This window comes from Chlorocebus sabaeus, chromosome 8 (genome assembly GCF_047675955.1).
Source record: "Chlorocebus sabaeus isolate Y175 chromosome 8, mChlSab1.0.hap1, whole genome shotgun sequence".
NCBI classification, from domain to species: Eukaryota; Metazoa; Chordata; class Mammalia; order Primates; family Cercopithecidae; genus Chlorocebus; species Chlorocebus sabaeus.
In genome coordinates, this window is record NC_132911.1 from 98,082,186 (window position 1) to 98,107,582 (window position 25,397).

General features: G+C 36.9%; 1 pseudogene; it reads left to right on the top strand.

Moving 5' to 3' along the window:
• Positions 1-24,630: 24,630 nt before the first annotated feature.
• LOC103237143 (small ribosomal subunit protein eS4-like) lies at positions 24,631-25,271 on the top strand (annotated as a pseudogene).
• The last annotated feature ends 126 nt before the right edge of the window (positions 25,272-25,397 follow it).

Consider the following 25,397-nt stretch of genomic DNA (forward strand, 5'->3'; position numbering starts at 1 on the left):
TAATGGTGAAGGGATTAAGTCAGCTCAACCCACAGGGCTTTTTGCTCTCACCTAGACTTGTCATATAGCTAAGGACAAATTAGTAAATATTTACACTATATGCTTTTGGAGTAGTCCACAATTTTGTCATGTTATGAAAACAACAATGGCTTTTCATTTCTAGAGGGACCCCTGACAAAAATATACTCCAAGTAGATGAACTTTCTGCTATTCTGCTACCATGACAGATTGCCCATTATTAACATTGAAGCCCATACCTGTAAAACTGAACCTGAATATAAAGAGAAAGCCCTAACAGATTTTTATGCTAAATCAGCTAGTGCTAAAACTGTTAGGATATGCAATTTGAACAAATTTCATGAGGTTGAGCCAAGTCAACTCCCTTGTGATGGCCTATTTAATAAACAGTGCATTTTGCAAAAAAACAAAACAAAACAAAACAAAACAAAACAAAAAAAACAAAACTGGTATCTAAAAGTGTGTAAATTGAATCTTAAGTGTGAATACACAGAGGGCCTGGATGGCCACCTGGTTCTTCCTGAGTCTCTGAAGGCTTCATTGTTAAAAGCTCTGCCTTCCACAGATCATCATGGAACAGAAAAATGAACCAAATTATAAAAAGAATATTAGCGAAGTGACTATTCCAAAACTGCTAAAATAGTTTATAACCAATGTTTGGTTTGTTAAACTCATAATTCTGGGAAAATAAAAACTTCAGGCAGTGTATTTCCACCACCTGGTGGACCATTTGAACACATACAGATGGACTTCTTTCGATTGCCACCATCAATGGCGTGTCAGTATTTTCTTGTAAGTTTGTATACTTTCTGGTTGGGTTGAAGCTTTCCCATGTAGGAAAGTTGATGCTGTGATAGCAGCTAAGAAATTATGAGAAAATATGTTTCCTTTATGGAGCATTGCTGGAGAACTCTCCAGTGATGGGGGAACTCATTTAACTGGGCAAGTTATAGAGCAGTTAAATAAGGTGTTATGGGCACAATGGCATGATCAACCTCAACCTTCTGAAAAGAATGAAAGAAAAATGGCATCTTAAACCTGAAACTGGCAAAGTTAACAGAATCAATTGGGCTGCCTTGGCCAAAAGCATTAACATTGGCTTTAATGGCAATGAGACCTACTCTCACTGGAAAACATAAGTTGACCCTTTTTGAAATAGTCACTGGAAGGCCTATGATCCTAATAATAGAACTTGATGCATCTCCTGCTATGACTAAATAATGCAAGGCTCTAATGCATTATGCCAGAGTGTATTTTCATCAGGTAAAAGAAGTTTTCGGTGCTCCACTGACTAAGGACGATCAAACTTTTTATGGTCTAGAAACCAGAGGTTGGGTCTTCTGGAAACCACATCAGAGGACGACTGCCTTTGAACCCCACTGGAAGGGGTTATACCAAGTTATTCTTACTACTTACTTGAAGTATTTATTTACTTGAAATAAGACTTCAAGGTCTCAAACTTTGGAACTACATCTCACAACTCAAAAAGGTATCTTCGGACTTCTGGAACTGTATGTCTGTTGGAAAATTTAAGGTAAAGCTGGCCAGAAAAATTTCCCAGAGGCAAATAGTACCCTCGATGTGGACAGCTTTCCCAAGATTATGGATCAAGACTTCTCTGTGATTAAAAAAGCCTTATCCTTTTTTCTTTTCCTTCTCATTTCCTGCTGTCCTAATCCTTTCCTTTTCCTTGCAGGAAAATCCATAGAGCCATAATCAGTGAATGGCTTTAGCTACAGTTTATGCTATAGTACAAAATACAGAGCAATCGATGGGTTTGTGGGCTAATGTCAAAACAAACAAACAACAACAACAACCAAAAAAAAAAAAAGCAGGAAACAATTCCATCAGTGCCAGTACCTCTCCATCTTCCCAATGAGAGTAATGCTGAAATTCCACAGGAAGTATGGAAAGCTATCTTTGATGTTCTAAACATCACTGTGACTTGCTTTCCTACACTCAATAGAACCAACACTCTAATCTTTCCAGTTAACCTGATGGTTACCAAATGTAGAAAACCTATCTGAATGGTGCATGCAAAAGATATACTGTGCTTCCAGACATCGTGCACTTAAGACCTTGGAATTACCTTTGTGGGTACAAGTAATTGTTTGTATAATGTCACTAGATTAAATTCAATAGGGTCTTTTATCATTAAATGTGATTATATTCCCTTACAGTATGTTATAATGGGGCCACCAAAAAGTAAATTTTCCACTAGGCCTTGTTTGGAAGCTATCAAATTTAACTGACCCCTGCTCAAACACAATTAGGTGGCCTTTTTTCCAACCCCCAAAGACCTATATCAGATCTTCAGAAAATCTGCTTATTCTGTTCTGTCTCCTTGCTTGTTTGGATCTTGCCATTTGGCGTAGCTCACTCCTACCTTTCAAATTCGTTCCCCTAGAAGTCTCCACAATAGCTCTTATAATCAGAGGCTAAAATGGTCAATAACCGAAATTATCATCAACCTTCAAACAGACAAAGTTAAGCTAGTTTCCACTGAGGAAAGATTCTAGTGGGATCTCTGGGGGTGCACTCTTGGTGGTAGCAGAGTACTAATTGTATGGAATTTGAAGCTAATCTGTAAATTGGGGAAACTCTTCAATTTTGTGGTCAATCACATCTACCAGGGTTTCAGACAAGTAGAAGCCACTCTCTAAAAGGTGAATAATAACATACATGTTCAATAAACACCACTTAATAAAATATCATAAAGCTTTAAATCTCCTTTTTCCCTCAATTTGGGGCTTATGATTGGTATTGAATAAAAATGTATGCTGTAACCATCTCTCTGATTTTGTTATTACAGAAAGCTTAATTTAAAAGGTGGTTGATACTGCTGTTTCCATAGACACTGCCACCAAATACATTAAGGAAATTTTTCAAGAGAAAGAAATATAGGATATGTTTACAAGAGCAACTAACATTTGGTTTGCAGGCATTCTAAATGGCCGATAATAGGCTTGGGTTTCCCAAGGTTTTCTAATCTTCGTATTTCTTCTAGTGGGTCTCCAAGTTGTTATGACTTGTGTTACCAGGCTAACAACTAAAGTCAATCCCTCTTTAAATCAGGCCATTTTACAGCAAACTATGGTCCTTAATCACCATAACACCCCAAAAAAGGACTATAACCACTTAGACGCAAATACTGTAGAGCTGCCTCTGTTGCCTGAACTTTGACTTGTTTGATTTGATTTGATTCATTTCATAAGGACTCTTAAGAAGTATGCTTTGGTCTTTTGGTATTATCTTCTTGATTGTCATCATATTAGTTCTGCTGGTATGCTATATCCTCTTAAGTCTTAAAAATTTTGTATGCAGCCATTCATTGAGTGTTGAATGGTCTCACTTTGATTAATTCAGTAAGAACATAATTATTCAACTGATGTGACACTGCGACTTATGAATTTCATACTGTGAACAAATAAGACTTGTGTATTCCACACTGAGACTAAACAAGTCCACCTATAATGGTGACAGAGGGTGGCATCAATGCCCAAAGTTTGAGTCAATCTCTCAAAATGGAGATGTTGACCAAAAGGAGAAAATTGTTAAATCAAACTAAGTTTGGTCTCAGACAAATCCTCTGTACTTGCATGCTTGAGTCCTTATGTAACAAACTGCAACCTAACTTTGTATGTAAATAAACTGAAAGCCTCATTTAGGAATATTCTTCTGTAACAAATAGCTGTGTCTCAGTCAATCACAGCAGTTTGACTTTAGTCAATCACAGGCGGCCAACTCTTCAAATCATGTTGAAATAAGCAAATGCCAAAGTGTAACCAAGCCAGCTGTTTCTATACCTCACTTCCATTTTTCATACCTCCCTTTTCTTTTTTCTTTTTCTTTTTTTTTTTTTTTTGAGACAGAGTCTCACTCTGTCACCACACCGAAGAGCAGTGGCGTGATCTCAGCTCACTGCAACCTCCGCTTACTGGGTTCACGTGATTCTCCTGCCTCAGCCTCCTGAGTAGCTGGGATTACAGGCATGCACCGCCACGCCTGGCTAATTTTTGTATTTTTAGTAGAGACGAGGTTTCACCATGTTGGCCAGGCTGGTCTCGAACTCCTGACTTCAGGTGATCTGCCCACCTTGGCCTCCCAAAGTACTGGGATTACAGAGCCACCACACCCAGCACATCACTTTATTTTTTCTGTCCAAAAATGGTGTATGACCATGTTACAGCCCCAGAGTTTCTCTGAACCTGTTCTAATTCTGAGGGCTGCCTGATTCATGAATTGTTCTTTGCCCAATTAAACTTAAATTTGTCTGAAGTTTTTCTTTTAACACTTATATCCAAAAATCATCATGACATTTTAACTTTGTTATTTACAGTTACCCATTTAAAAGCAGTATATATGAATTTTAAAGGTCCAGTGTTTTTATTGCACTTATTAGAGTGGGGGAGGGAGGAGGAAAGACAGAAGGTAGGAGAAAAGGAGAGAAGTAGAGGAGATTGAAATTTTTTAAATCTCAAGAGAATAACAATGAAATCATCAAATGCATCCTGCTAACATTTCTACAATGTGTGAAATGTGTGAAACATATCTAACGCCCATTTTTGTTAGCTAATGTGGAACAATACACAGTCTAAACTGAGTTAACAGAGACCAGTTTTCTCCAACAGTAACACAAAGCTCAGTGTGTCCCTGGCTGGATATCTGATTTGCTGCTGTCTTCACCTGTTGATCTTTTCTGGACCTTGACTCCCTACGAAGTGATCCTTGGCCCTCTGCCAGGAAGTTATTTGTAATTATCTCTCCTGCTGCTCTCTGCTTGTCCATTCTTTAAAGAGGTGTGAAATCATGACAGGCTGCTCAGGACTATATTAGGCAGTAGGACATTAACTCAAATTGCCTAAATGGTTAGGGTAGTTACACAAGACCCTCTTCTTAGTGGAATGCTTTTTGTTAAATATTTTAAAAACGTCCTCCACTTCACTATTGAGGCTTCTTATTCCCCTGTCTAACCATACAGACATGTATTTAGGTGCAATATCTATTGTCTACAATTGCCTAGAACGTGGTAGATACCCCCACTCCAATGGGCAGTCCTTGTCCCAATATTCAGGGTTACCCACGCCCCATTAAATCTGGTTTCTAGACATCCCCATTGTCTGGGAAGTATTCCCTTTCTGTTAGCTGAATAACAATTATTAATAAAACAGACCATTAATGAATTAGCCCTAGTCTTAATTGTTTGGGCAAGTCATGACTGACCAAGTCACTTCTCATATTTGTGACCCAACGATTCAGTGCCAAGGTGAAAGAAATATTTTCTCTTCTTTGTGGCTTTAGAACCTGCATTAGTCCATTCTCACATTGCTATAAAGAATACCTGAGACTGGCTAGTTAATAAAGAAAGGAGGTTTAATTGGCTCACAGTTCCGCAGGCTGTACAGGAAGCATGATGCTGGCATCTGCTTGGCTTCTGGAAACTTTCACAAGCACATCTCACATGGCCAGAGGAGGAGCAAGAGAAAGACGGAGGAGATGCCACACACTTTTAAACAACCAAATCTCACAAGAACTCACTATTGTGACAGCAGCACCAAGGGGGATGGTGTTAAACCATGAGAAATTGCCCCCATGATCTGCAATCACTTCCCACCAGGCCCCACCTCTAACACTGAGGATTACAATTAAGCATGAGATTTGGTGGGGACACAGATCCAAATCATACCAGAACCAAAGGCTTAGCCAACTGGAATATGAAGTGAACTATTGACAGAGATAAATTGTACATATATTTTCAATACCGATCCAATTTTTTATTTAAATGAAATTTCAAATTGTTATTGCTTATAGGCTTTTATAACTCTTCAACACTTCATTAAGGCTCTTCTTAAGGTCCTCCATGTCTCCCCCAACCCAACCTTACATTGGATTTTTATTCTTCCCAGACATTTCCCTTCTGCTCTGACACCTAGAATACTAAGCCATCTGGCCCACCTATCCAAAGCTACCCCAACACCAAGGTCCAATTCACATTACACGTCCTATGAAGCTCTCATTGATGTTTGCAGCACACATTGATTTCCCCTTTCTCTTCATATTTGTAATAGTTTCATGGACAGCCCCAGTCAATTTACGCCACTTTGTGCCACTCTCCAATGACACAGAAATCTTGGAAGAGTTTAATATCGTGAGCATATTTGCTTTGACCATTCCACCAAACCCGACATTCAATACCATACTAGGTATTTATGAAGTTACATTTAATCACATATTGGAACTGTGACACTGAGGTTGCTAGTTTCTGTTGATTAGAGAAACTGTGCTGCCATGCCCAGAGGAAGTTTCATATGAGAAAAGTACAATGTTCCTAGAAACAATGGCTAAGCCAAGAACAAAACCAGGTTACACAAGACTTGAAATTTATACAAGTTGGGTAAGTAGGCTCTCTTGGCCGGGAGCGGTGGCTCAAGCCTGTAATCCCACCACTTTGGGAGGCCGAGACGGGCGGATCACGAGGGCAGCAGATCGAGACCATCCTGGCTAACACGGTGAAACCCCTTCTCTACTAAAAAATATAAAAAACTAGCCGGGCGAGGTGGCGGGCGCCTGTAGTCCCAGCTACTGGGGAGGCTGAGGCAGGAGAATGGCGTAAATCTGGGAGGCGGAGCTTGCAGTGAGCCGAGATCGCGCCACTGCACTCCAGCCTGGGCGACAGAGCGAGACTCCGTCTCAAAAAAAAAAGAAAAAAGAAAAAGATCTCAAGCATACATATATAAAATTAGGTAAGAAAGCGAATATTCAGGAGAACAGGAACAACTAATTACTTGAGCCTTAGATATGCAAGTCCCTTTCTTCTAAGAGGGTTTTGGACAATTCCCCTAAAATATTTACATAGAAAACACTCCCTGGTTGCCACCTGGCTTCCATCAAGAACATTCTGTAACATGCAAATGAGGCTGAAGCAGCATTAGCTCATGGTAAGCTGGGTTCTGAGGCTGAAGCAGCATTAGCTCATAGTAAGTTGACCTCTGAGCAGAGAAAGGATTTGGCCTTTTCCAAAGCCTAGATCTCAGGCACCTCTTCCCAAGGGCCTGGTACAGTGTTCAGCACATATTACGGAGCTGTGCCTCTGTATGCTGTCCACCTTCCTCACTCTCTCTCATGCCATACACTTAATTTTCTTCATAATGTCTAATATTACCTACAATTATCTTACTTGCATGTTTATTGTCTGTTTCTCCCAAACTCCATGAGATCAGGGACCTTATCAACCTTTGTTCCTCATCGTATCCTCAACATTTAAACAGTGCCTAAGCCTAATTCACAGTATCAATGAAGATCTGTTGAATAAATGAAATAAATATTGGCTAAAGGAATACATTAAAATGCTTTTGGTTTAAGATAGATCAAAACTTAGGGAATTCATAACAGAAAAAGCTTTAATAACAGAGCTTATAGTATTTGATTTTGTTTTGAGGCAGGGTCTTACTCTGTCCACCTAGGCTGGAGTGCAGTGGCAGAATCATAGTTCACTGCAGCCTTGACCTCCTAGGCACAAGTTATCCTCTCACCTCAGCCTCCTGCATAGCCAGGACTACACAGGCATGCCACCAGGCCCAGCTAATTTTTTTTTTTTTAACTTTTGTAGAGACGGGTTCTCACTATGTTTCCCAGGTTGGTCTTGGACTCAAGTGATTTTCCCACCTCAGCCTCCCAAAGTGCTGGGATTACAGGTGTGAGCCACCATGCCCAGCCAGAGTTTACAGTATTAGAAACAATGAGTTCATGTAATCTTCTTTTTTTATTATTTTTTATTTTTCTTATTTTTTGAGACAGAGTTTCACTCTTGTTGCCCAGGCTAGAGTGCAATGATGCAATCTTGGCTCATGGCAACCTCCACCTACTGGGTTCAAGTGATTCCTGCTTCAGCCTCCCAAGTAGCTGGATTACAGGTGTGTGCCACTATGCCGGCTAATTTTTTGTATTTAGTAGAGATGGAGTTTCACCGGTTGGTCAGGCTGGTCTCAAACTCCTGACCTCAGGTGATCCACCCACCTCGCACTCCCAGTGGAATCTTCTTCGAAGCAAATTTACATTTTGTACAAACCATGCATTATATTTAGCTTGTTTTCTTATAAAAACGTTCAATATTTCGAACCCCCAGTGCAATGAATGAATAGTTCTTCAGCAAGATTTATTAACTTTTGCTTATAGTAACCATAATAAGGTTACAACCTAAAATAAAAATACTCAAGAATTATCTTTATTAGCATGGTAATCAAAAAGTCACACCCCACATGCTTTAGGAATCAACAGTCATCTAAAAAACAGTAACTTCTTTTTTCCAGTGGTAGTTTCTTTATATTTATAGAAATGTAAATTTTGTCCCTTCATGGATTATTTATCTTAACTTAAGAAACCACTGGGAAATCAAACAGGAGAAATGTTTGTTTCTAGGCTATGAATCATAGGAGAGAATTGTACTAACTCTGTTTTTTTGTTTTTTTTTTTTTTTCACATTGGCCTACTTGAAACACTATTTCATTTTTTGTCCTCATTTTACATTTAATGAACTTGATTAAAATTCAAAATAGTACAGTTTTGTTTCCTTAAAGTTACATAATTGTTTTTGAGGAAAAATACAAACTACATAAAGTTATTGCCTGAGATAAATATTTGAGGTTAAAACGTATTTTGTTTTCAGTTCTTCTGAGTATGGCAAAAAAAAAAAAAAGTCCTCAATAAAACCATAGTTAATGTTTCATTTGGTAATGGTTCACTTCCCTGTTGACTTTCCAAGCATCCATCTTGGAAAGAAGAAACAAGCCTCTGTTTCTGTTTCCTTTGGTTAACAAGATTTCCAAATCTTCATTCAGTCTTCTGTTAAGAGTGTACCTGCAGTATCAATTTATTTATATTGCTGTCAAATGTATGGGGTTAATATAACTGGAACAATTGACTGGCCATCTGCAAAAGATGTTAGATACCTCATTGTTTACACCAAAAAAAAAAAAAAAATCCAGAAGAATAAGAAACTTAAATAGAAAAAAAGAAACAATAAAAGTGCAAGAAGAAAATATAAGGGACTTCTACTTCTTGCAATAGTAGATTAGGTAATTCAACCAACTATCCTGTTTAGAACAAGGAAGGATATTTTAAAACATGTACCTGCCATATATGATACAACTATTCCATTCTCAGGTATTTACCCAAAAAAAAATAAAAATGTATTTCCACACAAAGACTCTTATACAAATATTCATAGAAATTTCATTTGTAAGAGCCCAAACTGGAAACAATCCAAATGCCCATCAACTGGTAAACAGATAAACAAATTGTGGGTATAGCTATACAACAGACTACTACTCAGTATTAAAAAGGAGGGAACTACTGATATATGCAACAACACAGATGAATCTTAATATAATTATTTTGAGGGAAAGAAGCCATACAAAAAAGAGTAAACACTGTATGCTTTCATTTACATAAAATTCTAGAAAATGCAAACTAGTTTATCATAACAGAAGGTAAGTCAGTGGTTGCATGGGGATGGAGACTTGTGATGGGGCAGAGGGTAGGGAAGGAGAGATGACCAAGGGCCATGAGGACACTTTTGGAGGGGTGGTGGATATGTACATTATTTTGATTGTAGTAAAGGTTTCATGGTTAAATACCTGTCAAAACTCATCAAATTGTAAATTTATATATGTACACTGTATGTGGACTACACTGTAATCATTACCTCAGCAATATATATAATAATGACTTCAATCATATATCTCAACAAAAAAAGTCTACTTGAAAGTTTTGGAGAGCCTAAAAAGGCACTAAAGAATGACATAGCCAAGATCCAGGAGAAAAGGAATCCCAGAGAGGTGAACCTGGCATTTGGGGTCATTTCTCCCTTTGAGAAGCCCTTTAAATGTTTACCCTAAAAAGAAGAAATACTCAAAATGAATGGGGAAGGTGTCCAACTTAAAGGCTTCAGAAGAGAACAATAGAGCAACCCCAAAGAAGTGTAAAGAATGAGAAAATAAAAATGAGAGACCAGACACAGTAGCCTGTAATCCCAGCACTTTGGGAGGCCAAGTCAGGAGAATCACTTGAGGCCAGGAAGTCAAGACCAGCCTGGGCAACATAACAGGAATTCACTGCTACAAAGAAAAATTGTTTTAATTAGCCAGGAATGGTGGCACACACCTGTAGTCTCAGCTACTCAGGAGGCCGAGGTGGCAGTATCACTTGAGCCCAGGAGTTTGAGCTTACAGGGAGCCATGATCGCATCACTGCACTCCAGCCTGGGTGATAGAGACCTTGTCTCGAAACAAACTAACAAAAGAGAACAAAAATTAATGAATCCGAAAACAAGAAATAACTAGTGCAACCAACAAAATCAAATGTTGATTTTTTTAAAGACTGATAAAATACATTCCAGTAAAATTTATCAAGAAAAAAGAAGAAAAGTAAAAATAAATGTGCTAGGAATACAAAAGGGGACACAACTACAGAGAAAATACATATATTAAAATAATAAGAAATAAATAACTTTATGCCAATATATTTTTAAATGACAATTTTAGAAAAATATTACCTATAAGGAGAAGTTTTTTAAAAAATAATAATAAACCAATAACCATGAAAGTGTTTGTGTTTAAAAATCCACCTCCTTGTACACATACACACAGGTGTGCACAGCATGCACACAGGTACCACAAATACCAAATCGAAAGGGTTTCATGGAAAAGTTCTAGCAAAACCTGAAGGAACAGAATCTCAATCTTATGTTCCAAAGCACTAAAAAAAAAAAAAAAAAAAAAAAATTCCATCAGTTTAATGAAGCTAATAGTCATTTAATGAAACTAACGTTAACTGTTATACCAAAACTAAATAAGACTACATAAAAGGAAGATTATAGGCCAATATCACTTATGAACATAAATGTGAAAGTCATAACTAAATAAAATGTTTCTTAAAATCTGAGTATATAAAAAATTCCTCTTCTCTAAACTGCATTTATCTGAGAAATAGAAATTAGAACAGTATATTAGAAAAAAATTAATGTAATTTACCACATTAACAAAGCAAATAAAGTTATGCGATTCAACAGTTGGAGAAAATACATTTGATATAACTCAAAACCCATCCATAAATTTTTTAATTGTAGCAAAATAGTAATAGAAAGGAAAGTCCTTAATCTGAAAATGGGAACCAGCCAAATTCCTAAATCAAACATTTTGTTTAATGGTAAATGTTCTACACATTCCCTTTAAAGTAGGAAAAGTAAAGGATGTTCATTGTCACTGACCAGTGCAGAAAAAAAAAAAGAAAAAAATTACATAAGGGTTTCAAATAAATAACAGAATTGTTATCATTAATAGATGATATGATTGTGAACACAGAAAATCCGAGAAAATTTACAGATAAACTCTTAGAGTTCAACAAGTTATTGGAATACAAGACCAATAGGCAAAAATCAATTATTTTTCCATATACCTGGAACAAACAAGTAGCAACAGTAAATTTTAATATCATGCTTTCACAAATAATAAATACTATATAGTACCGAGGACTAAATCTATAATTTATCTGCAAATTTTTTTGTGGTAAAAGTCACAAAATCTTGCTGAAGGACAGTATAGAAGACCTGAATAAATAGAGATGCATTGCTGTTCACAGATGAGAATACTCAATATCGTTAAGAGATCAAGTCTCTCAAAGTAAATCTATAAAGGCAGTGTAAATCCACTCAAACTACTTGTGCAACTTGACAAGCTGATTCTCAAATTCATATGGAAAAGAAAAAGCAAAAAATAGCCAAAGGTTGTTGAAGAAGAACATATTTGGATATTAAGCTACAGTGATTTAATACAGCATAGTACTGATGCAGGGATAGAGATAACAGAGCCTAGAAACTGAAGAATAATATAAAAAACTAGATAGTTGTCAGACATTGCACTAAATATCATGGGGAAAGACTCAACTAGTCAGTAAATTATATTGGAATAAGTGGTTATTCTTAAGGAAAAAAAGTAAAATTAGAATTATATTAAACAGCATAAATGAAAATAAATTTCAGATTAAAAATCAAAAGAGAAAAGCAAAACATTAAGTCTTTTAGATTAAAATATAGAAAAGTATATTTATGACTTTAGGGTCGGGAAGAAAGTTTTAACCAAAACATAAATGAAAACCACAAGGAAAGGCCAAATTTTAAAACGCTGTACCAAAAGACACTGTTAAAAAAAGAAAATACTAGTCACTTGAAAAAAGATACTTGCCATGAAACTGACAAAAGATTAGTATTCAGAATATATACCAAAAAAATAAGAGCAGGAGAAAGTCCAATGTTTAAAGTGGATAATTCTCAGAGGAAAAAGTCTGAACAGTAAATAAAAATATGACTGTATACTCAGTTGTGCTTATAGTTAAGAGAATGCAAAAAAAAATTAAGATACAATTTCACACTTACATAAATTGGCAAAACCACTTTGGAGAGTAATTTTCCCATAAACATGAGCATACCGTATGGCCAAGCAATTCCACTTCTAGAGAAAGTTTTGCCCGTGTGTACAGAGACCTGCGTAAGAATAAATTTGGGAGGATTGTTTGTAAAAGCAAAAAAATGGAAAACAACCTAAGTGTCCATCAACAGAAGAAAAAAAATGAATAAATTGTGGCTCATACAATTGAATAATGTTCAATAAATGTTCATAGAATTGAATGGAAAATTAGAGCTATGGGCCAGACACAGGCACGGTGGCTCATGCCTGTAATCCCAGCACTTTGGGAGGCCGAGGCGGGCGGATCACGAGGTCAGGAGATGGAGACCATCCTGGCCAACACGGTGAAACCCCATCTCTACTAAAAATACAAAAATTAGCTGGGCATTGTGGCGCATGCCTGTAATCCCAGCTACTCAGGAGGCTGAGGCAGGAGAATCACTTGAACTAGGGAGTCGGAGGTTGCAGTGAGCCGAGATCGCGCCACTGCACTCCAGCCTGGGCAACAGAGTGAGACAGCGAGACTCCATTTCAAAAAAAAAAAAAAGAAAAAAAGAAAAATTAGAGCTACAAGTGTCAGCATGGATACTTTGAAAAATATATGTAGTGTAGGAGCAGGTTGAAAGACTACAGAATTATAACACTTACATAAAGTTTTACAGCCTGCAAAACAATATTGTAAAAACTTTATGAACAGAAACATGTACAGTAATAGGATAAAAACATGCACGGGGATGATAAATACCAAATTTGGAACATTAATGATTCCTGGGTAGAGAAATGAAATCAGAGTGAGGTTCACCACATTTGTTAGCTTTCATTTCTTAATGAAAGAAAATGCAAAACAAACACAAGATGTTATGATTGTGTAAAGTTGTGTGATAGGTACACAGGTAGTGTAGGGGAGGCAAAATTTTATCACTACTTGCAGGGTTTTCCTGCTGAGCCTGAGAATTAAATTAACGTAAGGCAGATCAACAAAAGAAAGCATTCAATTTTTAAATTTTATTTTATTTAATTTTGAGACAGGGTCTTGCTCTGTTGCTCAGGCTGGAGTGCAGTAGCATGATCATGGCTTAATGCAGCCTCAGCCTTCCGACTCAGCATGCCACCCCCTGTCCCCAGGCCACCCAGTAGCTGGGACTACAGGCACTGGCCACCACACCCAGCTCAAATTTATTTAATATAAATTTTACATGGCACGGGAGCCTTAATGAGGAATAAAGACTCAAAGAAGCAGTTAGTTAGAGTTGAATGAACACTTATATACTGAACTGGACAAAAAATAGTAAATTATGAAACTGAGACAAGGCAAAGAGGCTTGGGCAGGGTAGTTAATTGGGTAGAGAAGCCCGTCCTTGATGATAAGAATATTTTCCTTCTTATGTGGAGAGAACATCTTTCACATGGGAATTGTGTCTCTTCCTTTAAAGAAACGGAAGGAAGGGCTGGGTGTGATGGCTCACACCTGTAATCTCAACACTTCGGGAGCCCAGGGCGGGAGGATCCCTTGAGGCCAGGAGTTTGAGACAAGCCTAGTCCACACAGCACAACCCCCATCTCTACAAAAAATAAAAATAAAAAAAAAATCCAGCTACTCGGGAGGCTGAGGTTGGAGGATTGCTTGGTCCCAGGAATTTGAGGCTGCAGTGAGCTATGATTGCACTACTGCACCCCAGCCTAGGTGACAAAGCAGACCCCTTCTCTAAAGAAAAGTTGAGTGGGGAAGGTCAGAGTGATCTTACATCTGCTGTTTTTCATGTGCCTTTAACTCAAAATGGTCAATGTACCAGGACAACATATTTTGGGGTGGCAGGTTGTTAATTCCTTCAGTAGTTACTATGACATTGTACTATACACTTCTTGTATGTTTAATGCATTTCATAATTTCAAAAAGAGAAAAACTTGCATAAACAGACACTGAATACTTGTCTGGCAATGAAGTAGTGTGGGGAAATAGACAATGACCCAAGTGATCAAGTCCTCAGTGAATGAGGAGGTATGAACTAGGAAGAGTAGAGGGCAGCAACAAAGAGGGCTATCTGGCACCATCGTCTAATGGCATGTGCTTCACAGGGTCTGGATGGAAAAAGGAGCATGCAGCCTGGTATCAACAATAAATTTAAACACCATTCTTTTCATTTACAGAAGTTTCTGAAGCCCAGGAACCATCAAAAGTCTTTACATAGGCATCAGTTAATCAACTTTGCTAGCTTGGGGCCCAAATAAAAAGATCTGTGTTGACATCTCTGCTCATGGCCACAGGGCATGGTAGTGCTCCTAAAATTGTGGTTAATGGTGCAGCAGCCTGAGATTTCCAACCTGAGTCAGTGGTGAAAGAGCACATTGTGGCAATGCTGTGAGGAGAAAATTAGATTCCGTTCTTCTGGGTTCGTTCCAAGGGAGACACGGAAATCCTCTCAGAGGGAATGAACCTGAGCCAATCTGATTATCAGAACACTTGGCCTTTTCAGTAGAGGCAAGTAAAGCTCTGAGTCCCAGAAGGAGAGCTCATTTCCAGTGCAGCACCCCCCAAAAATATAAGTTTGGTATTGGCTAGCAACATCTTGCCAGGACTTGTTTATATTTCCAGACTTCTGTGAATGTTATCCACATTATAAAGTGTGTTCCAAGCATCAGCTAAAATTACATTTTTTATTTAATGGAGGTAGAAGATACCAATGCTGACCTATACAGAAAATCCTGGAACACTTGACTTCTAAGAAGTAACTAAAAACAAACAAACAAATCCTAAGACACAAGGTAACCTCATCGGCACTTGGAAGGAAGGTAGAAGTTTTAAGCTTTTTTGTAGTATTTTATTTTTGTAGTATTTTATGGATCTGTACAGCTAGCAGGCCTACTAATGGCCCAAAGAGACAATTATAGGGTAATTATAGGGTAAGACAATTACCCTGAGAATTATGGCATCTCAGGGTAAAAAGAAACTTACCTCATTGTACAGAAAAAACACTCATCAAAGATGTAATGTCTCTCAGAATCAGTGATACTGTTTTACTCAAGATTTGGGAAAGATGTTGGCACGATATTAGTCTAAAGATTATGTCAGCTCAAAGGATCAAACAAAACATTATAACATGGTTTCATCCACTACGATTTGGGAGAAAGGTTGATGTGGGCCATTTTTAGAAAATCTATAATTAAACAGCGGCAAACAAAGATTTCTTGATATAATTCAGAACACTTGGTGGGGTTGAGCTGTTAAAAAATGTTCAAAGATTTACTGAAGCAGAAAGAAGAAAATTAAGGGGTCAGGGACAACAGTGCAGGACAAAGGAGGACAGGAGTAAGAAACTGTCCTAGCCAGGAAGAAACAACCATGCTTACTAGTAAAAATCAAAATTCAGGATGGAAAACGGAATCTAAGAAAACACACAAACACATAATGCCTTTTGGGGTGATAAGATCATCTTTTCAAATGTACTTTTACTACATTTTTATTACCATTAAAACTGACTAAAATAGAGAACAAGTAGCCGAAAAACAATGTCAATGATTCTTGTTAGTTTCACAGTTGAAATTCACTGTGCTCCAGCCTGGTGACAAAGTGAGACTGCGTCTCAAGAGAAAGGGGGGAAAAAAAAAGCCAAAGACCAAGAACAAGTGAGTACAAATTATAAGTCAAACAGCTAAGGCCTTCCACTCAAATATCAAGGCTTATTATAAAGTCATGCTAATTAAAAGAGTGTGGTATTTTGTCAGAGTTAGACTAATAAATCACTATTTTAAAAATACAAAATGTGGAATTTATCTGTCCAACTGCAGAAAATTGAAATACGACAGAGGTAGCGTTGCATTCCAGTCTGGGGGAAGGGATACATTTATTCAGTAAATATTATTAGGACAATTCAGCCGGGCGCAGTGGCTCACGCCTGTAATCCCAGCACTTTGGGAGGCTGAGGTGGGAGGATCACGAGGTCAGGAGATGGAGACCATCCTGGCTAACACGGTGAAACCCTGTCTCTACTAAAAAAATACAAAAAATTAGCCGGGCGTGTTGGCGGGCGCCTGTGGTCCCAGCTAATAGGGAGGCTGAGGCAGGAGAATGGCATGAACCTAGGGGGCGGAGCCTGCAGTGAGCTGAGATGGCGCCACTGCACTCCAGCCTGGGAGACAGAGCAAGACTCCGTCTCAAAATAAATAAATATTATTAGGTCAATTCATCATTCAAGCAGGAAAAAAATCCAGATTCCCATTTTATGTCACTTGGAACAATAAATTCCAGGTAAATTAAAGAACTAAGTATGAAATATAAAACTTAAGTTTTCAAAGAAACTATAGAATAATCTCTTTATGACTTCAGAGCAAGAAAAGATTTATTCAATAAATGAACAAATATATAAACAAAAAAATCCCATACTCTAAAAATATATACAAAAAAAAATGACTATATTAAAACTTAAGACATACATAAAAAACAGACTTCTGGAAGAATATATAATATCTGTATTAGTAATGAAATAAAAAATATTAAATTAATATTAACATTAAATATTAAAATTAACAAAAACTTTGAATTTATATATCAATCAGAGAAAGAAAACAACAAGGAAATGGATAACATAAATGAACAGGCAATTCACAGAAAAGGAAATCCAAATGACAAATAACACAGAAAAATATACTTATCCTAATTGGCAATCAGGAAAATTCAAAAATAAGGTTTCCTTTCACACCCATCAGACTGGAAACTGCAAAGTCTCTCAGAGTTAAGTGTTGGACTCATGTGGAGCAACAACAGTTCTCACATCTTTCTGGGAGGCACCTACTTCACAGAGCAAGTTGGCAACATTTGATAAAAATGAAGATGCACAGTCAATTCACTTCTGATATGTACTAGTATTTTCAGTGCAGCATTGTATTTAATAGCAGAAGAATAGGAAACAATCTAAATGTCCACAAACAAGAGAATGAATAAATGAATTGTGGTTTATTAGCCCAATGTCAAAATGAAAGAACTAGAGCTGGGCAGGGTGCAGTGGCTCACACCTGTGATCCCAGCACTTGGGGAGGCCAAGGCGGGTAGATCACAAGGTCAGGAATTCAAGACCAGCCTAGCCAAGATGGTGAAACCCCATGTCTACTAAAAATACAAAAATTAGCCAGGTGTGAGGGTGGGTGCCTGGAATCCCAGCTACTCGGGAGGCTGACGCAGAGAATTGCTTGAATCTGGGAGGCGGAGGTTGCAGTGAGCCAAGATTGGTACATTGCACTCCAGCCTGGGCAACAGAGAGAGACTCTGTCTCAAAAAAAAAAAAAAAGAACTAGAGCTACATATGTGAAAAAGAGGTGGGAAGGAACACAAGGAAAGGAAAGACATTGGTCAGTGGATACAAAGTTATAGTTAAGAGAAATAAGTTCTGGTATTCTATTGCATGGCAAAAGGACTAGAGTTAGTAATAATGTACATTTCAAAACAGCTACAAGAGAGGATTTTAAATCTTCTCACCACAAAGAAGTGATAAACATTTGAGGTAATGGATATGTGAACTACCCTGATGTGATCCTTCCATAATGTATCAAAATGTCACATTATACCCTATAAATATAAATAATTATTATTTGTCAAATAAAAATTTCTTTAAAAGACAATTTGCAAACACATATATGTATCACTTATTTTTATATACACATTTACCATGAAATTTAAAAATAAAAGCAAATAGTTCTAGTTATATTACATAAATGTGAAATAAAAGCATATGAACATTTATAAAGCTGTTAAACATTAAACCTCTAACAGTAATTCACTCAGAGAAGAAAAAAGGGTAATACGATTGGAGATAAATACAGAGCAGTCTTCAACTCTATCTGTATCGTTTTCTTTCTCTCCAAAAATCTATAACAAATATGGCAAAATGTTAACATTTGAAAGATACGAGTAGTGGGTATAATTTATTCAACAAATACTCACTAGAATGTGTCGGACACTGTTCCAGGCTGGGGATACAGCAATGACTAGGACATGAAAGTCTCCAACCACACAAAGCTCACATTGTATTGGGAAGATGGACCACATAAAAATAAAACAAATTTCTATGACAGATAGTAAGTGCTATGAAGAAAAATAAAGCGCAAAAAAAAAAAAAAAAAGTGATTGAGGGGGAGGATTCTGGAAAAATGGCAGAGTAGGGAGCATCAGAAATTTGTCTCCCCACCTGCACAACAATTATACTGGCAGAATGTGTCTGGTTTAACCATAGCTGAGAGTTGTGTACGTGTTGCTGGAGCAGCTTACACACAGCTTGTTGAAGCCAGAATGGGCAAAACAAGCCTTGTTCTCCAAATACTGGGGATCTGTGTTCAGATTTCTGACAGCTGCTTCTAATCACAGATGTGCAGACAAAGGGCAGGTGACCATTGCTATTTCACCCTTTCTCATTGTTGTGAGCCCCTCCCCCTCCAGCTGAGGTGACTTTCACTGGATTTAAAAGGCCAGCACCATTTTTTCCTCCTTCCTTCACTTTTCTTTTTTGTCTTTTTTTGGATCCAGACTTTAAAAGACTATGACTTTCAAAAACAACTGCTTGAGAAAAATGATAAAGTGACCACACATGTCCAGGGAAAGGTAGAAGCTCAGAAAAGACCTGAGAAAACCTTAAGTCTGATATTCAGGATGATCCTTGGTAAAGAGATGACCTACCACAATAAAAAAATAAATCAACAATAACAGAAAGAGCAAACCCTGGCAAAAGCAGTTTTCCAGAGAATCTGATTTCCAGAGTTACCCTATTATTAGATTCAAACGTCCAGTTTTCAACAAAAATATCACAAGAAATAGAAAGAAACAGGAAATTTTATCACATTAAAAGAAAAAAAATACATCAACAGAAATTGTTCCTGAAAATGACCTGATGGAAGAGCTACTAGACAATGATTAAAACAATTGTCTCAAAGATGCTCAAAAAACTAAAGGAAGATGTGGAGAAAGTAAAAAAAATGATGATAAACAAAATAGAAATATCAATAGAGATAGAAAACCTAAAAAGATACCAAAAAGAAGTGCTGAAGCTGAAAAGTACAATAACTGGAATAAAAAGTTCACCAAAGGGATTCAAAGGCAGATTTGAGCATGCAGAAAAAAGAATCTGTGAACTTGAAGATAGAACAATGGAAATTATCCAGTCTGAGAAACAGAAAGGAAAAAAAAAGTTTGAAGAAAAGTGAACAGAGCCTAAGGGACATGTTGGACACCATCAAGTGGATTAATATACACATTGTCAGAATTAAAGAAGAAGAAAGAGAAAAAGGAGCAAAGAGAATATTTGGAGAAATAATGGCTGAAAACTTCCCAAATTTGATAAAAGGTACGAATATAAGCATCTAGTAAGCTCAATTAATTCCTAGAAAGATGATTTCAAGACAGAGAGAATCTTGGAAGCAGCAAAAGTAACTCATCACATAAAATGGATCCTTAATAAGACTATCAGCAGATTTCTCATCTGTGACTTTGGAGGCCAGAGGTAGTGGGCCAATATAGTCAAAGTGCTAAAAGAAAACAACCTGTTAATCAAGAATCCTATATTCAGCAAAATTGCCCTTTAAAAAAGTTAGAAATTATTAGGTTGTTGCAAAACTAATTGCGGTTTTTATTATTCTTCAAAAAGAATAACAATTACTTTTAAAATGGCAAAAACCACAATTACTTTTGCACCAACCTAATAAGACATTCCTAGATAAACAAAAGTTATGAGAGTTAGTTACTGCTAGATCTGCCATACAAGAAATGCTCAAGTAAGTCCTGCACGGTGAAATTAAATAGTTCTATACAGTAAATCAAAGACATATGAAGAAATAAAGATCTCAACTAAGGTAAATACACAGGTAATTAGAAAAGCCAGCATTTTTGCATCAATGGTTTGTAACTTTTTTAATGTATTATTTAAGAGACTAAAGCATTTAAAATAATTATTAGTTTATGCTTTGGGGCACAAAATGTATAAGAACGTAATTTTGTAACATCAACAACTGAAAGGGCAAGAATGGAGCTATAAAGAAGCAGAGTTTTTATGTCTTGTTGAAGTTAAACTATAAAAATTCAAAATAGTGTTATAACTTTAGTATGTTAAATGTAATCCCCATGGTAACCACAAAGAAAATAGCTATAGATTGTACACAAAAGGACATTAGAAAGGAACTCAAAATTTTTACTACTAAAAAAACAAGTAATTACAAAAGATGACAGCAATGACAGAAATGAGACAAAAATGCTACAGGAAAATTGAAAACAAGTAGCAAAATTACAGAAGTAATTAATAATAATTACTTTAAATGTAAATGTATTAAACTCTCCAATCAAAAGACAGATATTAGCAAAATGGATCAAAACACATGCTCCAAATATATACTATCTACAAGAGACTCACTTTCAATCCAAAGGCACAAATAAGTTGAAAGCGAAAGTATGGAAAGAGATAGTTGATGCAAATAGTTACCAAAGAGAGCAGAGGGGGCTATGTTGATGTCAGGCAAAAGAGACTTTAAGTCAAAAAAGTTTACAAGAGAGAAATATATACATGTATGTATATATTCACAAAGCTTCAATACAATTATAAGCATTTACACACCTAATAACAGACCACCAAAATATGAAGCAAAAACTGACAGAATTAAAGGGAGAAATAGACACTTCTACAATAATAGTTGGAACTTCAATACTCTACTTTTAATATTGAATAGAACAATCAGGCAGAAGATAAGTAAGGAAATAGAGGACTTAGACAACACAAAAAAACCAATCTATTGAATATATATATATATATATATATATATATATATATGTATACACACACACACACACACAGTATTAGTCAATTCTCACATTACTATAAATAATGACCTGAGACTGGGTAGTTTATAAAGAAAAGAGGTTTAATTGGTTCACGGTTTCACAGACTACACAGGAAGCATGACTGGGGAGGCCTCAGAAAACTCACAATCATGGCAGAAGGCAAAGGGGAAGCAGGCACGTCTTACATGGCAGGAGCAGGAGGAAGAGTGAAGTGGGAGGTGCTACACCCTTTTAAAAACAACCAGATATCATGATAACTCATTTAGTCTCATGAGAACAGCAAAGGGCAAGTCAACACCATGATCCAATCACATCCCACCAGGCCCCTCCTCCAGCATTGGTGATTACAATTCAACATGAGATTTGGGTGGGAAAATAAATCCAAACCATATCACGCACACTATATATATGTTGTATTATACATAATATTATATTATCTATTAGATTAATAAACCAATAGATCTAACAGATGTATGCAAAATATTCTATGTAACAACAGCATACGCATTCTTCTCAAGTGCACATAGGACATTTCCAGAATAGACCATATGTTAGGCCACAAATTAAGTCTCATATTTAAAAAGATAGACATCATACTAAGTACCTACTCTGACTACAACAAGAAGTTAGAAATCAATAACATAAATTCATAAATTTGCGGAAATTAAACAACACACCCTTAAATCACCAATGGGTCAAAGAAGAAATAACAAGGGAAATTAGAAAATATTTACAGAAGAAAGAAAATAAAAACACAATATACCAAAATTTATGGGATGCAATGACAGCAGTGCTAAGGGAGAAATTTATAGCTTTAAACACTTACATTAAAAAACAAGAAACATCTCAAATTGACAACCTAACTTTACAAATTGAAGAACTAGAGGCCGGGTGCGGTGGCTCAAGCCTGTAATTCCAGCACTTTTGGAGGCTGAGGTGGGTGGATCACGAGGTCAGGAGTTCAAGACCAGCCTGGCTAAGATGGTGAACCCCTGTCTCTACTAAAAATATAAAAATTAGCCGGGCACAGTGGTGGTCGCCTGTAATCCCAGATACTCAGGAGGCTGAGGCAGGAGAATCGCTTGAACCTGGGAGGCGGAGGTTGCAGTGAGCCGAGATTGCGCCACTGAACTCTAGCCTGGGCAACAGAGCAAGAGTCCGTCTCAAAAAATAAAAAAGAACAAACTAAACCCAAAGCTAGCAGAAGGAAGAAAACAATAAAGATCAAAGCAGACATAGATAGAGAAGAGAAAAACAAAAGAGAAAAATCAATGAAACCAAAAGTTGGTTCTTCAAAAAGATGAACAAAAATGACAAATCTTTAGCCAAATAGACTAAGAAAGAAAAAAGGAGAAGACTCAAATTATAAAAATCAGAAATGTAAGTAAGGACATCACTACTGATTCTATAGAAATTTAAAAAGACTGAAAGAGAATACTGTGAACAATTGTACACCAATAAATTGAATAACCTTATATGAAATGGACAAACTCCTAGAAACACAAAACATACCAAGACTAAATCATGAATAAATGGGAAATCTGAATAGACCTATAACTAGTAAGGAGACAATCAGTAATCAAAAATCTCCCAACAAAGTACAGCCCTGGACCTGATGGCTTCAGGGGTGTATTCTATCAAACATTTAAAGAACTAAAACCAACCTTTCTCAAATCTTTAATTTTAAAAAATTTTCTTTAATTTTTAAAGAAAGATTTGAGAAGGAAATTAAAACGAAAGGAACACTTTCTAATTCAGTCTATGAGGTCAGCATTACTCTGATGTCAAAACCCAGACAAGGACACTAAAAGAAAACTACAGACCAATATTCCTTATGAACACTGATATAAAAATATTCCACAAAATATTAGCAAACCAAATTCAGCAGCATCTTAAAAGTATTATACGACATGACTAAGTGGGATTTATTCTTGGAATACAAGAATGGTTCAACATACAAATATTGGTCAATGTAATATAACACATTAACAGAATGAAAGAAAAACAACACATGATTATCTCAATTGATGCAGGAAAAAGCATTTGACAAAATTCAACACCATTTCATGATTTAAAAAAACACACACACACTGAAGAAAACTAGGAATAGATGGAAACTAAATCAATATAATAAAAACCATATATGAAAAACCTACAGTGAATATCATATTCAATGATGAAAGGCTAAAATCTTTTTCTCAAAGAAAACAAAGAGGCTGAGCATGGTGGCTCATGCTGTAATCGCAGCATTTTGGTAGGCTGAGGCAGGCAGATCACAAGGGCAGGAGATTGAGACCAGCCTGGTCAACATGGTGAAACTCCGTCTCTACTAAAAATACAAAAATTAGCTGGGCGTGTTGGCAGATGCCTGTAATTCCAGCTACTTAAGAGGCTGAGGCAGGAGAATTGCTTGAATCCGGGAGGGGAGGTTGCAGTGAGCCAAGATCGCATAACTGCACTCCAGCATGGGCGACAGAGTGAGACTCCATCTCAAAAAAAATAAAAAAGAAAGAAAACAAAGAAAGGATGCTTGCTTTCACCACATTTATTCAAATAGTAACATAGTACTGGAGTTCTAGCCAGACAATTAGGTAAAGAGAGAGAGAGAGAGAGAGAGAGGGAGAGAGAGAGATCAAAATTGGAAACAAGAAGTAAAATGATCTCTGTTTCCAGATGTTATGATTTTATCTGTAGAAAATCCTGAAGATTCCACAAAAACACTGTTAAAACTAATAAATGCATTTAACAAAGTAGCAGGAAACAAAATCAACAGACAAAAATCAGTTGCATTTCTATATACTAATAATGAACTAGTTAGTTCCTTTTGGAAAAGGAAATTACAAAACAATTCTATTTAAAACTGCATCAAAAAGAATAAAATACTTACGAATCAACCAAGGAGATAAAAAACTTATGCAACAAAAATTACAAAACATTGCTAAAATAAATTAAAGGAGACATAATAGAAACACACCTCATATTCATGGATTAGAAGACTTAATAAGATGTCACAATACTATCCAAAGTGATCTACAGATCCAGTGCAATCCCTATTATCCAATGACTTTTTTGGCAGAAATAGAAAAACCCATCCGGGAACATATTTTCCTCTATCCTCCCTAGGCTGGGGCTGTCTCAGGTCTTGGGACTCTGGCAGGGGACTGACGGGCAGAGGCAAAGGGATTGCAGCCTCTGCAGTTGGCCAGGCCAGGCTCTAGGGAGAAAAGCAAATGCTGGGCTAGGGTGGGGGGTGGGTGGGGGCAGATCTGGTGTTGCTGGCAGGAAGCACTTTATCTCTGACCTGGCCAAACATCCTCCAACCCCAAAAGAAATAAGCATTAGATGTTGGATGAATTAGCCAGTAAGTTTGCTCCTTGTACATCCACTGGTCCCTATAAGCTGAGAGTCTCTCATCATTTTCCTAAGGAACCGACTTAAGTATACCCTGACAGGAGATGAAAAGATCTGCACACAGCGGTTCATTAAGATTAATGGCAAGGTCCAAACTGATTTAACCTACCCTGCTGGTTTCATGAATGTCATCAGCATTGACAAGACCAGAGGGCATTTCCATCTAATCTATGATACTAAGGGTCACTTCGCTGTTCATCCTATTACACCCCAGGAGACAAAGTACAAGTTGTGCAAAGTGAGAAAAATCTTTGTGAGCACAAAAGGAATCCCTCATCTGGTGACTCATGACGCTTTCACCATCTGCTACCCTGATTCCCTCATCAAGGTGAATGACCCCATTTAGATTGACTTGGAGACCGGCAAGATTACTGATTTCCTCAAGTTTGACGCTGGTAGTGTATGTATGGTTACTGGAGGTGCTAATCTGAGACAGACTGGTGTGATCACCAACAGAGAAAAGACATCTTGGATCTTTTGATGTGGTTCATGTGAAAGATGACAATGGCAACAACTTTATCACCAGGCTCTCCAACAGTTTTGACATTGGCAAGGGCAGCTACTGCTGAAGAGACTGGCAGCCAAATCAGTGGGTGAAATGATCTCTAAGTTACATGTTAGAAAGGTCTTTGTACTTAATTAAAGATAATACAGCATGAAAAAAAAAGAAAGAAAACCCCATCCTAAAATTCAAA